This window comes from Herpailurus yagouaroundi, unplaced genomic scaffold (genome assembly GCF_014898765.1).
Source record: "Herpailurus yagouaroundi ecotype Mexico unplaced genomic scaffold, PumYag 161, whole genome shotgun sequence".
NCBI lineage: Eukaryota > Metazoa > Chordata > Mammalia > Carnivora > Felidae > Herpailurus > Herpailurus yagouaroundi.
In genome coordinates, this window is record NW_024412402.1 from 11956377 (window position 1) to 11971761 (window position 15385).

Here is a 15385-nt window from a genome sequence, read left to right on the forward strand (position 1 = left end):
GATATTAGCATTGGGTCATTCGTATATGGCTTTTATGATCTTGAGGTATAATCCTTCTATCCCTACTTTCTTGAGGATTTTTATCAAGAAAGGATGCTGTATTTGTCAAATGCTTTCTCTGCATCTATTGAGAAGATTATATGGTTCTTGTCCTTTCTTTTATTGATGTGATGAATCACATTGATTGTTCTGCGGATATTGAACCAGCCCTGCACCCCAGGTATAAATCCCAGTTGGTTGTGGTGAATAATTGTTTTTATGTATTGTTGGATCCGGTTGGCTAATATCTTGTTGGGGATTTTTGCATCCATGTTCATCAGGGAAATTGGCCTATAGTTCGCCGTTTTAGTGGGGTCTCTGTCTGGTTTTGGAATCAAGGTAATGCTGGCTTCATAGAAAGTGTTTGGAAGTTTTCCTTCCATTTCCATTTTTTGGAACACCTTAAAGAGAATCAGTGTTAACTCTTCCTTAAGTGTTTGGTAGAATTCCCCTGGAAAGCCCTCCGGCCCTGGACTCTTGGTTTTTGGGAGATTTTTTTTATTACTAATTCGATTTCTTTACTGGTTATGGGTCTGTTCAAATTTTCTGTCTTCCTGTTTCAGTTTTGGTAGTTTATATGTTTCTAGGAATTTGTCCATTTCTTCCAGATTGCCCATTTTCTTGGCATATAATTGCTCATAATAATCTCTTATTATTGTTTTAATTCCTGCTGTGTTGGTTGTGATCTCTCCTCTTTCATTCTTGATTTTATTTATTTGGGTCCTTTCCTTTTTCTTTTTGATCAAACTGGCTAGTGGTTTATCAATTTTGTTAATTCTTTCAAAGAACCAGCTTCTGGTTTCATTGATCTGTTCTACTGGGTTTTTTTGTTTGTTTGTTTTGGTTTGGTTTCGATAACATTAATTTCTGCTCTAATCTTTATTATTTCCTGTCTTCTGCTGGTTTTCGATTTTATTTGCTGTTCTTTTTTCAGCTCTTTAAGGCATAAGGGTAGGTTGTGTATCTGAGATCTTTCTTCCTTCTTTAGGAAGGCCTGGATTGCTATATACTTTCCTCTTATGACTGCCTTTGCTGCGTCCCAGAGGTTTTGGGTTGTGGTATTATCATTTTCATTGGTGTCCAAGAACTTTTTAATTTCCTCTTGAACTTCTTGGTTAGCCCATTCATTCTTTAATAGGGTGTTTTTTAGTCTCCAAATATTTGTTACCTTTCCAAATTTTTTCTTGTGGTTGATTTTGAGTTTCATAGCGTTGTGGTCTGAAAATATGCACGGTATGATCTTGATCTTTTTGTACTTGTTGAGGGCTGATTTGTGTCCCAGTATGTGATCTCTTCTGGAGAATGTTCCATGTGCACTGGAGAAGAATGTATATTCTTCTGCTTTAGGGTGAAATGCTCTGAATGTATCTGTTAAGTCCTTCTTGTCCAGTGTGTCACTCAAAGCCATTGTTTCCTTGTTGATTTTTTGATTAGATGATCTGTCCATTGCTGTGAGTGGGGTGTTGAAGTCCCCTACTATTATGGTATTACTATCAATGAGTTTCTTTATGTTTGTGATTAATTGATTTATATGTTTGGGTGCTTCGCATTTGGCGCATTAATGTTCACAATTGTTAGGTCTTCCTGGTGGATAGACCCCTTGATTATGATATAATGCCCTTCTGCATCTCTTGATACAGTCTTTATTTTGAAGTCTAGATTGTCTGATATAAGTATGGCTACTCCGCCTTTCTTTTGTTGACCATTAGCATGATAGATGGTTCTCCATACCCTTACTTTCAATCTGAAGGTGTCTTTAGGTCTAAAGTGGGTCTCTTGTAAACAGCATATAGATGGATCTTGTTTTTTGGTTTTTTTTTTTATCCATTCTGTTACCCTAGGTCTTTTGATTGGAGCATTTAGTCCATTGACGTTTAGAGTGAGCACTGAAAGATATGAATTTATTGCTGTTATGTTGCTTGTAGAGTTGGAGTTTCTAGTGGTGTTCGCTGGTCCTTTCTAGTCTTTGTTGCTTTTGGTCTCTATTTATTTGTTTGTTTGGTTGGGTTTTTTTTTTTCATCTTTTCTCCCCTCAGAGAGTCCCCCTTAAAATTTGTTGCAGGGCTGGTTTAGTGGTCACAGACTCCTTTAATTTCTGTTTGTCTGGGAAACTTTTTATCTCTCCTTCTATTTTGAATGACAGCCTTGCTGGATAAAGAATTCTTGGCCACATATTTTTCTGATTTAGCACATTGAATATATCCTGCCACTCCTTTCTGGCCTGCCAAGTTTCTGTGGATAGGTCTGCTGCAAACCTGATCTGTCTTCCCTTGTAGGTTAGGGACTTTTTTCCCTTGCTGCTTTCATAATTCTGTCCTTGCCTGAGTGTTTTGTGAATTTGACCATGATATGCCTTGTTGATGGTCAGTTTTTGTTGAATCTAATGGGAGTCCTCTGTGCTTCCTGGATTTTGATGTCTGCGCCTTTCCCCAGGTTAGGAAGGTTTTCTGCTATGATTTGTTCATATAACCCTTCTACCCCTATTTCTCTCTCTTCCTCTTCTGGGACCCCTATGTTTCTGATGTTGTTCTTTTTAAATGAGTCACTGATTTCTCTAATTCTTAAATCGTGCTTTTTTGCCTTAATCTCCCTCTTTTTTTCTGCTTCATTATTCTCCATAAATTTGTCCTCTATATCAATGATTCTCTGTTCTGCCTCATCCATCCTTGTAGCCGTGGAATCCATTTGAGATTGCAGCTCAGTTACAGCATTTTTTTAAAGTTCATCCTGACTAGCTTTTACTTCTTTTATCTCTGCAGAAAGGAATTCTAATCTATTTTCAACTCCAGCTAGTATTCTTATTATCGTGATTCTAAATTCTGGTTCAGACATCTTGCCTGTATCTGTGTTGGTTAAATTCCTGGCTGTCGTTTCTTCCTGCTCTTTCTTTTGGGGTGAATGCCTTCATTTCATGATTTTGAAGGGAGAAAAGGAATTAATGAGGTAAAACAAATTAAAAATTAAAATTAAAAAATTAAAATTAAAAAAATATTAAAATTAAAAAATTAAAACACACACACACAAATCGAATAAATGATGCTAGATCCTTGGTGTGTTTTGGTCTGGGTGTTGAAAGGGACTTGACAGATTAGAGAAAAAAGGGGAAAGAGAAAAAAAGAAAATTGTTTGAAAATTTGAAAAAATGAATACACTGAAGTAGACAAAAATGAAACGATGGAAGTAAAATTGAATTTGAAAAAATATACACAAAAGTAAAAAATATAGTAGAAAAAAATAAACAGAAATGTTTTTAATAGAAATTGAAAATAAAAATGAATTTTTTCTCTTTCTGTATTCAAGAAAATGAAAAGAAACAAAAAAGAGAAAAAAAAGACAGAAAATTGAATAGGTGGACCAGTGAACAGATTGAAACATGACTTCGTTTTCCCCTAGGTGTCAAACTGTGAAACGCTTTATTGTCCATAAACTAAGCAGGCAGAGAGACTTGTGTTCCTGAAGAACAAGGTTGGCCCAGTTGGGCTGGGCTTAGTGTAACGGCTCCGCTCTCCACTAGATGGCGCTGCTTAGCTTACTGGGGCAGGTCGTTGTGGCGCTTGTAGGTGCGTATGCGCATGCGCGGGAGCGGTTAAATGGCGTCACCCAGCCACTTGGTCTCTAGTATCTGAATTCTGTTCTCCCCGATCAGCAATCGCGCAGCCATCCTTTGTCTTCGGCTTCCATCTACTCCCCGCTTTTACACGGTTCGTGACCAAGCCCCAGGCAGCACCTCCCTCCCGAGTTTTGTCTCAGATGTGGCTGTGTTTCCCGACTCCTTACTTCTGAGAAGCTGCGGCTTTGACCCGTTCTGCCCGTCTGCTGGAGGGTCTCACCGAGCAATGGCCGGGTGCCAGCCGCACCCAGGAACGTTGGCAGGACCGTGCTGCTGCTGCCCAGAGACTGCGGCCGGGGGCCAGCCCGTCCCAGAAAGAGTTTGCGAGCCAGTGTAGCAGCAGCATTTCAGGGACTATGGAAAATCACGACACCCATCCGGCACCAGGCTTCCCCCCCAACGACCTTGTTCCAGCACCGGTGAATGTGGTTCTCCCGGGGCCACTGGGGCCTTGCCTTTGGGGGCGGGGGAGCCACACAGCCTCTGCCAGGTGTCCTCCCAGCAGGGGAACCACCTCTCCCCGTGTGGCCTGAACCCCGGACCCCGCTCTGCTCCTGGGGATTCGCCCTTCCCACCAGAGCACCACCAGGTACCAGCTGCGGAGTTTCAGACTCTGCGCTCCCCGTTTATAGTCTTAATGGAATTGAAACCCTCTCCTTTCTCCCTTTTTAGTTCAGTCCCTGCGGCTGTTTCCACTTTTCCACTTTCTCTCCAGCTGCTTTTGGGGGGGGGTGCTTTTCCCATATTCTCCTCCCCACCCCCACCCTCCCACCCCCCGTCTCCATCCTCTCTCCACACGCAAAACACCTCCCTGCCCTTCGCGGCTTCTCTCTTCCCAAGTTCACCTCTCCGCGCCATGTACCTGCTGAGTTCTGTGGTTCAGGTTGTGCAGATTATTGTGTTAATCCTCAGACCAGTTTTCTAGGTGTGCAGGATGGTTCAGTGTTGGTCTGGCTGTATTTTGGGGACGTGAGACACCTAAAAAACTTCCATGTTGTTCCGCCACCTTGGCTCCTCCCCTGTTGTTGTTCATTTATGAGAGAGAGAGAGGGAGAGAGAGGGAGGATCTGAAGCAGAAAGCAGAGACAGCAGCTCTATGCTGACAGCAGAGAGCCCGACATGGGGCCTGAACCCGCGAACCATGAGATCATGACCTGAGCTGAAGTCAGAAGCTTAAGCAACTGAGCCACCCAGGCACCCTGGCTTTCTCATTCCTAAGATTTGAGGAAAGGGGGATATGTCCTTGCTTTGCCTGCCAACTAGAGGCTGAGGGATGGATGTGGTGACCCACCCTCCCCCAGTTCCCTCCCAGATGGAGGGACTCAGAAAGTCATTTCCGTGGTCTTTCTCACTCTCCCCCGGATTCCCATCCCAGGGGCTTCCAGGCCCACAACAGCCAGCATCACCAGAGAGCCAGAGGACGTCACCAAGGTGATGGGTGTCCTGAGCTGAAGTGGAGGGAAGCATGGATCTAGACCCCGGAAGTTAAGAAGCTTCTGCTCTGACCTTGGCTTTGGAGCTGATTTGAGCTCAAGGCAAGTGCCCAGGACAAAAGATCTGCTTCTGACTAAAGTGATGATTTGGGAGGAAGCTTGGAGCAGTCCGGAAGCTTGGAGCAGTCCAGGAGCACAGGCTCTGGGTCCCGGCTGATCTGAAAGCTAACTCTGCCTCAGTTTCCTCTTCTGTAAAGTGGGCTATAATAGCCATAGTGAGGCTTGAATGTAGTTATCTGGTAACGAGTTTCCCTCCCTTCCTTCACCGTGGAGGCCGGAATAAGGCTCAGGAGGCCAGACCACCAGGCAGAGCCACCTGAAGACCTTGCTTCTCTTTTTGTGAATGCCCTCGGGTAGGGTTCCCCGGGATGGGACCCTCTCGTCAGGCAGAACTTGGCAGGTGGGTGTGCTGGTCACAGGAGCACTCGGGGGCTCTCCGCTTCTTCAGGGCATGCCAGCTGCCTCCACCTTTCAGGATGCACCCACCCAGCTGACACTCTGAGCCCTCAGAGAATGCCCTACCCCCCTCTGTGGCTGCCTGACTTCCCCGGTCCCCGGCTCCCCTCCAGGGTCCCCTTGACCTCCATGCCACACATAGCCATCACACGTGGCCTCCTCCTGCTGTCCTCACCCCTGTGGTGGGCGAGCAAGTCAGGTGACGTGTCGCGAGGCTCCGAGGGCTCCCTGTTAAGTGCTGTAATTTAGCCCGGGTTCTGTGTTTTGATTTTGCCCAGGGGCGTCTGTGTGCATTTAGATTAATCCCGTTAGCTAGTGGGAGCGGGGCTACCTGCTGTTTATCAAGAGTGCTTGTGTGATTCCCTTTTGATGTGTAGCCACCGTCCCCGGCGGAGAAGCCTCCAGTTTCCTTCTGCCCGTAGGAGCAGGGAGAGGCGTGGGGGTCTGGCCTCAGCCACATTCGATCTTGCCCAGACCCACCCACCGGCTTGCACCGCCTCTTCCATCCTCAGCCCCTACCCAGGTCCCACTTTCACTGCACAGCCTTTGACCTGCTGCATCTCAGAGTCCAGAAGGTTCCAAGGACGTAGCCGTGGCTGCTCTAAAGCCCACAGGAGGCAGGTGCTCTGAGTGTTCAGAGACCCATCCTGACTCTGTTTTCTCGCCCGTGAGTTGGGGTGACTGATAGCCATTCCCACTTACGCAGACATTTGCCCTGAGGGTGAAATGAGAGTACCTGTTGAGAGAGCTTTGACGGGAGTCTCCCCTGCCGTGTTGTCAGGTACAAGGCAGGAGGGTGGTGTGCTGGAGCATCATGGGAAGCAGGGTCGGGTTCTGCTGAGGCCGGTGAGGGACTGTCATTACTCCCATTTTGCAGGTGAGGCAAGTGAGGCACAGAGAACTTGCTAAAGGTGAGTGATTCCAGAGCTGAGAGCCACAATGGCGGATGGCCTTCCCAAGGTAGACAATCAATGTGTGTTGACTGAATGAATGAATGCCTTCACCGCCAGGGAACTTACTACCTCACCAAGCAGTCTGCTCGACTGTTGGATAGTTCTAGTTACTGCAAGATTCTTTCATTGAGTAGACATTGTCTGCCTCTTATCATACCTCCTTACCGTTGGCCCTAGCCCTACTCTGATGCCCAGGGGCTTGGGTCACCCCTGCTATCTCCAGCCCTAGTCTACAGCCCACCCCAGGCCAACTCCTGTCCTCAGGCACAAGCCCACGGACCGCAGGGCTGAGTCTGGGGAATGACCACCCCCTGCTGGGTACAGAAAGAGCCAGACCCCCCTCCCTAGGGAGCAGGATCTAAGTCCTCCTCATAGAGATGAAGCTCTTGTTACAGTGATGTGGGAGCCGTGGGTCCTGGCTTTGTAACCCCCCATCAGCCACTGGGTCAGGGTATGGCAGGAGCAGGACCCAGGTGACAGCTGGCAGACTGGAGGGGTGCACACGGGGGAGCCGCTCCTTCCAGCAATCTGAACAATCCCACGCTTGGTTAGCTCCGCAAGTGACATTGCCTCTGAGCTGACCAGTTGTGGCCCTGAGTCTGACCTGACTAGAGGGCCATGAGACCCAATCTCGGGCTGTGAGGCCTGGAGAGCACTCGGAGCGCCGCAGGGGGGAGGTGACTTCAGGGCGTGAGCCTCCCTTCCCCCGTCCTGAGGAGTGCAACCAGCCTGTCACGATGTCAGGCAGGAGACAGCACCTGAGTCCACTGGGGCCCCTCCAGACAAGGTGGAAAGTCTGTTTCCAGGAATCATCCTGCCTGAACCCTTCACCACAGCAGGGGGCCCAGGGCAGGGCCCCCTTCTGTCTGCCCTTGAGAAGCCAGGCTGGGAGGCACAGGCTGGGGACTGCTCCCTCCCGCGTCTGGGACTGAGACCCCCCCCAACAACCCAGGGCCAGGACCTCCGGCCATGTGCTGGATGCCGAAGGGACTCCCCCGACAGGGGGAGCATTGAGAGTCGTCGGTTCCAACGCCACCTGCAAGTCAGGGTGGCCATGGCGAGCCAGGTCTGGGACTCAGGATGAACCGGGCTTGAATCCTGCTTCTGCCCGTTACCTCACTGCCCCGGCCTCAACTTGTGTTTCTGTAACACGTGGAGTGATGCTTACCTTGCCGCGTCACATGAGTCACTCAGGCCGACTTGCAAAGGTCACTACGTATTTGGCATTCGTGAAATAACAAAATGAAAGAAAGGGAGAACAGATCAGGGGCAACCCCTCAGGGAAAGGGAGGAAGGGGAGGTGAGGACGTCTATAGAAGGGCAACAGGAGACATCCTCGTGGAAAGGATGGAAACCAAGGAAATGCTCTGTGCCTGGACCGCATCGGTGCCAGTATCCTGGGTTGCGATATCGTACGTAGGTTCTGCAAGATGGTGTTAGCGGGGGCAACATGGGATCCCTTCGTGAATCCACTGCATGTGAATTACCACTGCATGTGGATCTTCAACGGTCTCAATAAGCTTAATTTCTTGAAAACCGTCATGTTATGTCTGCTGAAGAGTAAGCATCTATGACATTATCTGTTCTTCCTCCTCCCCGCCTCGAGTTCTTCTGTGAGCTGAGGTGGCCTGGGAAATGGCATCATATAGAACTGTCATGGCGAATGGCGGGGGGGGGGGGGCTGGGGGGGTAAGAAGCGCCTTGACTGTCTGTCTAGCATCTTTTATTTCCATGCCTCCCGTGAGTGCTTAATAAATGCACAAGTGACTGAATGAGTGTGTGCGTGCATGAATGAATGCCCATTACAGAAAGTAAACTGTTAACCTCTCACGAAGTGAAATGGGCTTAAAGCACGAGATACTTGGGGTAGACGCGGGGCCAGTCTTGCAGCCCCCAGATTGGCCAGCCCAATTCCCTGCCTGGCCTCGTCCACCCCGGGGGCTGCATCGTGAGGCGTGTCGGGGGGGGGGGGGGGGCCCGCCTGGAGATCCAGCTTCGTGCCTGCGAGGACAGCAATGTGACACAGTTTAATTAGCACAAGAGCAAATTACATCAGACGTAGCGAGCCCCGACTTCTCCCGACGGCGTGGGGAAAATGGAAGCCTAGCATTTTCAATTTAAGGTTTAGTTAGATAATACCTATTCGTGCCAGTAGATTACAGAGTGGATATTAAATCCTGCAGGATTTGGAATCGGAGCGTACAAGTGGAATCCATAAGTAGGGGGAAGCAGCCGGAAGGACCTGGCCCTGTGTCCTCGGCTAACAAGAAAGCGTCTCTGCAGCCAGCTCAGACCCGGGTCCTTAAGCTCCCACCAAAGACTCCAGGCCGGTGAGAGGGGTTGGTGATCATTCTAGGGGCTCCCCCAGCAAATTCTCCCCACGTTATGGGTGCGGGTGCCGGGGGCCCAAGTGCAACTCACATTGTAACAATCAGAATTGCAACTCACGTGTCGGCTCCTTCCAGCCCTTCCTCTCCTCTCCATCTGGTCAACTCCTACCCTACCTTCAAAATGGCTCAAGCCTTCCTCCTCCAGGAAGCCCCGAACTCCACTCGGATTCCTCCCTGAGCCCCACGAGCCTGGGCTTCTGGGCGTTGCAGTCAGCACGGGTTATGGTCTTCAAGGATGACCTCGTACCCCCACCTCTCACTCTTGGAAGAGAGTGACAGGACTTACTCTCCTGCACCCTCGTTCTCAGGCGCACAGGAGAGCCAACGAACGCGGGCTACACAAATGGGCTGTTTGCGTTACATGCGTATTGATTTGTGGACAGCCGATGAATTCTGAGGATGAGATACATGCGCAGCATTTGAGACTCAAAAAGTAGAGAAGGACCTGGCCTGCTTTGCAGGGCCCCGGCTCCTCCCCGGGGCAGCCCGTGGCGGGTGCAAGCCTCCAGGCTCGAACCTCCAAGCAGATCTGTGGGTGCATTTCCCCCTTTCTTAACAAAACAGCAGCATTCGCTCCATGTTACTCCCCCTTCACCGGCTTCCCTTCACCGCCTTTCTTGGAGCCTGGTCTCATCACTGCCGGGTGAAACATCTCTGGCAGGCCGGGCACGGAGGCTCAGACGCAGTGGAGAAGGAGGATATAGAAGCTTATTAGTCTAAGCAGGATGAAATGTGTAAATTAATTACCTCGGCCACCCGTGCATGTAGTGGCCCGCCCTGCACTCGGGGAAGACAAGAATTAGCCTCCATTCTTACAGTTTGGCAACCCTGCCAGACGTGACTGGGAGGGCCCCTGGCCGCCTGCCCGACACGGGGGAGGGAGGGCCCCAGGAACCAGAGTCGGGTGGTCTTGTGGGACAAGCAGGTCCCTCCCTAGATGGGGGAGGTTGGACTCTGTCTCCACCAGCAGCAGGAGCAGGGGGATGGGGAGGGGCCTCCCTCTGTCCTGTCCTCAATGCCCGTTCACTGAGCACCTATTTACCAGGTGATACAAAGTGTCGGTCACCGTGGTGACCCTTTCCTAGTTTCCCTTCCTTTGATCCTCACAAAAACCCCAGGGGGCTCTATTATTAGAGCCCCACTTCACAGAGGAGAAAACTGAGGACCAGGAAGAATAAGTAACTAGTTCTACTGACCCAGCCACTAACTGCCGGGGTCAGGATTCAGATCCAGGACCGCAGGCTGCCTCCCAGGAAGACGGACAGGCAAGGAGCCGTCTCTGGGACCCTGTCACCAAATGCGCCTTCCCTGCTTCCACGCCCCCTGGCAGGACTCGCTCCCCACACCCCCACCCCAACCTCTCCCCCGGAGCCTGTGCAGCTGAGCCTTGGCCCTCCTCCCCCTGCAGCTGGGACCTCCCACCTGCCTCACCTGCCCACGGGCCCTCTGCTCTCGGCCAGTTTCCCAAACTGCCTCACCCCCCTGCACACCTAGCCCCCTTGTCGTTGCTTCTTCTGCCATCCGGAATAGCATCACCTGCCACAGTCGGCCCCACCGCCCGTGTCCCCGGCCACCGTCACTGTCCGCCTGGACCTCCACTCCAGTGTCACCCCAACCTGTCCTGGAGCTCTCTTCTTAGGGCGCTAATATGATCACTCACCCTCCTGCTGTGGCAGTGCCACCATTTACGGGAAGCCCCAATTCCCCACGAGGCGCTGTGCCCTGGGGCCCTGCCCGCCTCACTGCTGCCCAGGGTCCCCTCCTCAGCACCCCCAGCCGGCTGGCCCCTGCCGTCCCCATACTTGCAGAACATACTCTTTCAGGCAGGTCCCCTGCTGGGCGATCCTCACCCCCAGATGCCTCAGAGGGAGAGCCCGCCTCCCCCAGCTCTGCTCCCCGACGTCACCATGTGTCATATGTTGTGCTCTGCAGAACACTTATCACATCTAAGTCAGCCCACATTCACCGGTGACTTTATCTTCAGCTTCCCCGACCAGCTGTAATTTCCACAGAGAGAGTGCATCCTGTCTCCCCGTGCTGAGATCTTGGTGCACCACGAATATTGGCAATGAATGAGGAAGCCCCTGGGTCCCGCCATTTGGAATCCTCACCCCCAGCCCTCTCTGTCACCTGGGCCTGCGCGGTGGACCCAAACCTAGGCTTCAGGTCATCTGGTCCAGGTCGCCCTCTAGGAGGGTCCCCTGCCTGAGCCATCGAAGACCCACAACCTTGCCTCCCAAGGAATAACGGTGAGTGCTTTTCAGTGACAGGCTCTCAAGGCCATGCCTTCCTCTGACAGATTCACCTTCTGCATGTTGCCAGTCAGCGCTAAGGCTTGCGGTCCATTGAGGGTCTACACACGAGGATGGAAATGCAGTTTGCCCCCCAAAGCCAGTAGGGAAACAAACTATCAGTCCACTTAGGATTAATTCCTTCACCACCAGCTAGTCAAAGACCTTCCCTTCCTCCCTGACCTGGCTTCTGCCCTCCCTGGAGAGCCCCCAGGGACTAGGGCATCGTTCTCAGTCCCTGGGGGAGGGGGGGTCCTGCCCCCCCACTGTCCCCCCTCTTGCAAGAGGGTCTAGTGGTTCCCATGACCCCTGTCCCCGATTCCTCCTCCTTGCCTTGGCCCTTCCCAGCCTCAGCCTTGCCGGTTTTCAAACTTAATAGTCAATCCTCAGAAAGATAAAACTGCCTGGGTCCCTCCTGGGAGGCGATTTGAAGGTTTGGTGGGAAGAGGAGGCCCAGACAAGAGCTGGGTCCCCACCTCTGCCTCCCAGTCCCCACCCCCTCTGGACATTCATTCCTGGCCCCAACTTTTATCCTTCCGATCTCCCCGCACAGTCAGTCAGAAGGGAGATACAGATCTCCCCATCTGGTAAGCAAGAAATCTGAGGCTGACAGAAGTCAAGGGGCTCTGCCCCTCTATTTGCTGTCACCTTCGATTTTGAGGACTCTGCCTTTCTATTTACCACCTCACCTGTTGGTCTGCCCTGTACAGAGTCCCCTCAAGCTTCAGGGGCTGCAGAACTGAACCTGACATGCCCACCAGACCCCCTCCCTCAGCCTGCCCGCCTGCAGGGAGAGCCCAAGGGCAGCAGCCCCCACACGGAGGGGACCCTCCCCATGCCCCACCCTGCAGCACCTCCCCCCCGCCCCCCCCCCCCCCCCCCCAGCCAGGCTGGGCAGAGTTCGGTGGGGTCAGCAGCAACCTCTCGTTCCTGCCCAGCTGGGGGACTGCTGGCCTGTAATCACCCGTCCCACAGTCTAGGGCAAGATCTGCTTAGCTCATGCAGAAGGAGTGCAGAAAGGGGCTCCTCTTGAGAAAGAGCTGTGGGGGGCCGCCTTCGGCCTGGGGAGGGAAGCTCATCGCCCTTTAACTGCAGTGAAATGCTGCCACCTGCTGGCCATGTCTCGGAACTGCAGGGAGCCGCCGGGCTGGTCCTGGGCCCGGAGAGCGGAGGGAAACCGCCCTTTCTGTGCCCCTGGTCCCTTGTCCAAGGGCGGAAGCTAACAAGGATGGGGTTGGGATGCTGTCGTCGCTGCTGCTGCTGGCTGCTCTTGTTAATGCAACCACAACCACATTACCGCGTCTCAGTTATTGATCACTTGCTGTGTCAGGTGCTTTGCACATTGTTGTTGTTCTGGCAATCCTTTAAGATGTTTCCCTCTTGTAGGCCGGGTAGCTTGCCAAGGTCACACAGCTGGTGAGTGCTGCAGCCGGGATTCTAACTCAGGCAGTCTGGCCAACTGTCGCCCAAGTGTCATCCCAAGTGCCCACTCCCCCAAGAAGTGTCCCAGATATGCCCTCAGGCCTGGCGCCTCCCCAACTCTTCTGTGAACCTTCCCCACCTCCCCCCACCCCCCAGGGAACTGCTCCTTAGCCTCCAAGGCCTGTCCACATGGCCACACTCTTCTAGAACAAAACGGAATAACCCCTGACGTCGTGGAGTCCCTACTGCAGCGGGTCCTGGAGATCCAGGCCCAGGGCAAAGCTTAGATGCCTCCGAGGCTCCCAGACCCTCCCTTCTGAGCAGGGAAGGCTTCCGTTGGGGAGGGACCCAGGCCCTGACAGGGCGTGGAGGTAAGGAGGGGAAGCTGGGCTGGGTAAGGGGAGCCTCGGGGATTTGAGAATCTGATCCACCCGGTTCTGAAGCCAGTCCTGGTCACGGAGCCCCCGCTGGGACGGAGCTCGATTCCCAGTCCTCCCACCTATCCTCGCTGTGATCCTTAGCTCACAAACTATCACAGCTGGGAAAGGACCTCAGGAATGATCCAGTGAAAACACCACCTCCTTCTGTAGATGGGGAAGGTCAGGCCCAGAGAGGGCAAGCAGCTGTCCCAGATCACACAGCCGGAAGCGACTGAGCCAGGAAGAGAACTCCCAGCGACCTAGCCAGGGCTCTCTGCTCAGCCCCAGTTCTGCCTCCCCCCTCCCGCAGCCCAGAGCCCTATGGCCCTTCCCCCACGTGCCTGTAGGCTACCCACAGCAGGCCTAGAATTGCCTAAAGCCCACAGCCTTCGGGGACCAGACACAGGGGAGCAGGGACAGGGACTTGGCTGGGGCTGAGAGGAAAAAGAGTGGAAACAGCATTGATCCTCTCCTTTCTCTCCCTTTCTGGGAGAGACGCCTCCCTTCCCCTGCACTCCCGTCGCTGAGCCCCTGTCTCGAGGCCTCCAAGGGGGCCAGTGTTTTCACTCATGCTGAGGGAAGCAGTCTCAAGAAATGGAAGCAAGGATTCTCCTGATCACTGTATTATCACAGCTCTCACAGTAATGGAGCCAGTGGGGAGTGACGGGGAGCATGGTGCTCAGGGGACATCCCCACCCAGGCCCCAGCAGAGGACCCGGGGCCTCTGGACATGGCTGTCCTCCCGCTGTGCCGGCCTCCGGGCTGCAGGTGGAGGTTCCCGGTGAGGACCCAGCCAAGGGCAGACGGGGGCCCGGGGGATTCAGCGAGACAGGGGGTGCCCGTCCTTCTCTCTTCTGGAGCCAGGGGCTTTGGGAAGGGCCCCAAATGTTGGGGGACTAAGGGCTTTCTCAGAGAATCTGGGAATCCCTGGAGCCCAGGAGAGTGACCCTCCTCCTGCTCATAGCCACAGGATGGCAGGTCCTAAAGAAGGTCTGGGAGGCTGTAGGGCACCCAGTGCCCACGGGCTGGACCTGCTGGCCTGGGGGAGGGGCTCCAGAGAGAATTGCTCGTGGTCAGGGGCTGCAGGGAGCAGCGGCCAACCTGGGGGACACCGTCCTCACAGCTCCCAAGGGAAGGCACGGAGGTGACACAGCACACTGCTTCCGTGGTAGGTAGCTTCCCTCACACTGCTGCACATCCTCCCGAGATGCCCCATGTCTCCTCACCATCCTTTCCTGTCTTACCCCTTCCCCTCTGTCCTCTGCTTCTGGCTCATTTCTCCCCTCCCTTTTCTGATTCTAAGGAGCCCCCTCTGGAAAGTCTGGCCACTGGCCCAGCAGGGCAGGGAGAGGGAGGAGGGAAGGGGGTTGTCCCTCCATGATGCACCAGCAGCTAGCTCATTTAGGTACTGTGACTACGCGGCAGGGGAGAGAGCTGCTCCCCTGGTGTCCCCTTGGCCCTCGGGGAAAGGGTGTGTTTTCCTTGCACCCTCTTCCTCTCTCTTCCAAGTCTTGCTTGCCTCTTCCAGGAAGCCTTCCCTGACTACCCCTCCTGGCCTCTCTGGGCTTCCAGGGCCTGGACAGCCTCATCTCCTTCCTGCACGCCCCCAGCCCAGGATGGTATTGCCCTCAGGAGCCCACTGGTTCTCCTGCCAGGCCTTGGCCTTGGGGTCCCCCTGCCCAGAAAGCCCTCCCCACCACAGAGAAGCGCTTGGCCAGTCTCGACTCCAGCCACTCCTGGGTCCTGCTCCCCTCCAAGGACTGCAGGATAGGCTGGCTGGCAGGGGGGTAGGGGCGGCGGTCAGAGCACGCAAAGCCCTCTGGGTATTCAATGTACCGCAGGACCCTACCCCACCATCCTCCCTTCTGTTCACTGTTAGCTGAGGCCCGCCTGACAAAGGTCCAGTCTCCTGCACTGCACCCCAGGGACTCTGACGGGAGGTGGGGAAGGAGAGGCGGGAGACCTGAAGGAGCCACGTCTTCTGGAGGAAAGAGGAACGGTGACTCCAATGCCCCCAGCGGTGGGGAAGTGTTCAGCAGAGGGCCCCTCTGGTGACCCTCGAGAAATGCTTGTTCAGTACAGAAGTGGGTGATCAATGGTTTATTCAGGAGGGGAAAGCCCAGGCTGAATGTCCCCCTCCCCAGAACCCTCAGGGCCCTTGGGAGGGACAGCGAGAGGAGGAAGGGCCCCACCTTGCCGTTCCTGGTTTGGTCCCCTCTGCAGGCCCCGAGCCCCATGACGGCGTGTGACATGGAAGGTAGTCAGAGGGAGGAGGAAGACGGGTGCGGAGCAGTGTGGAAGGCACCCTTGGA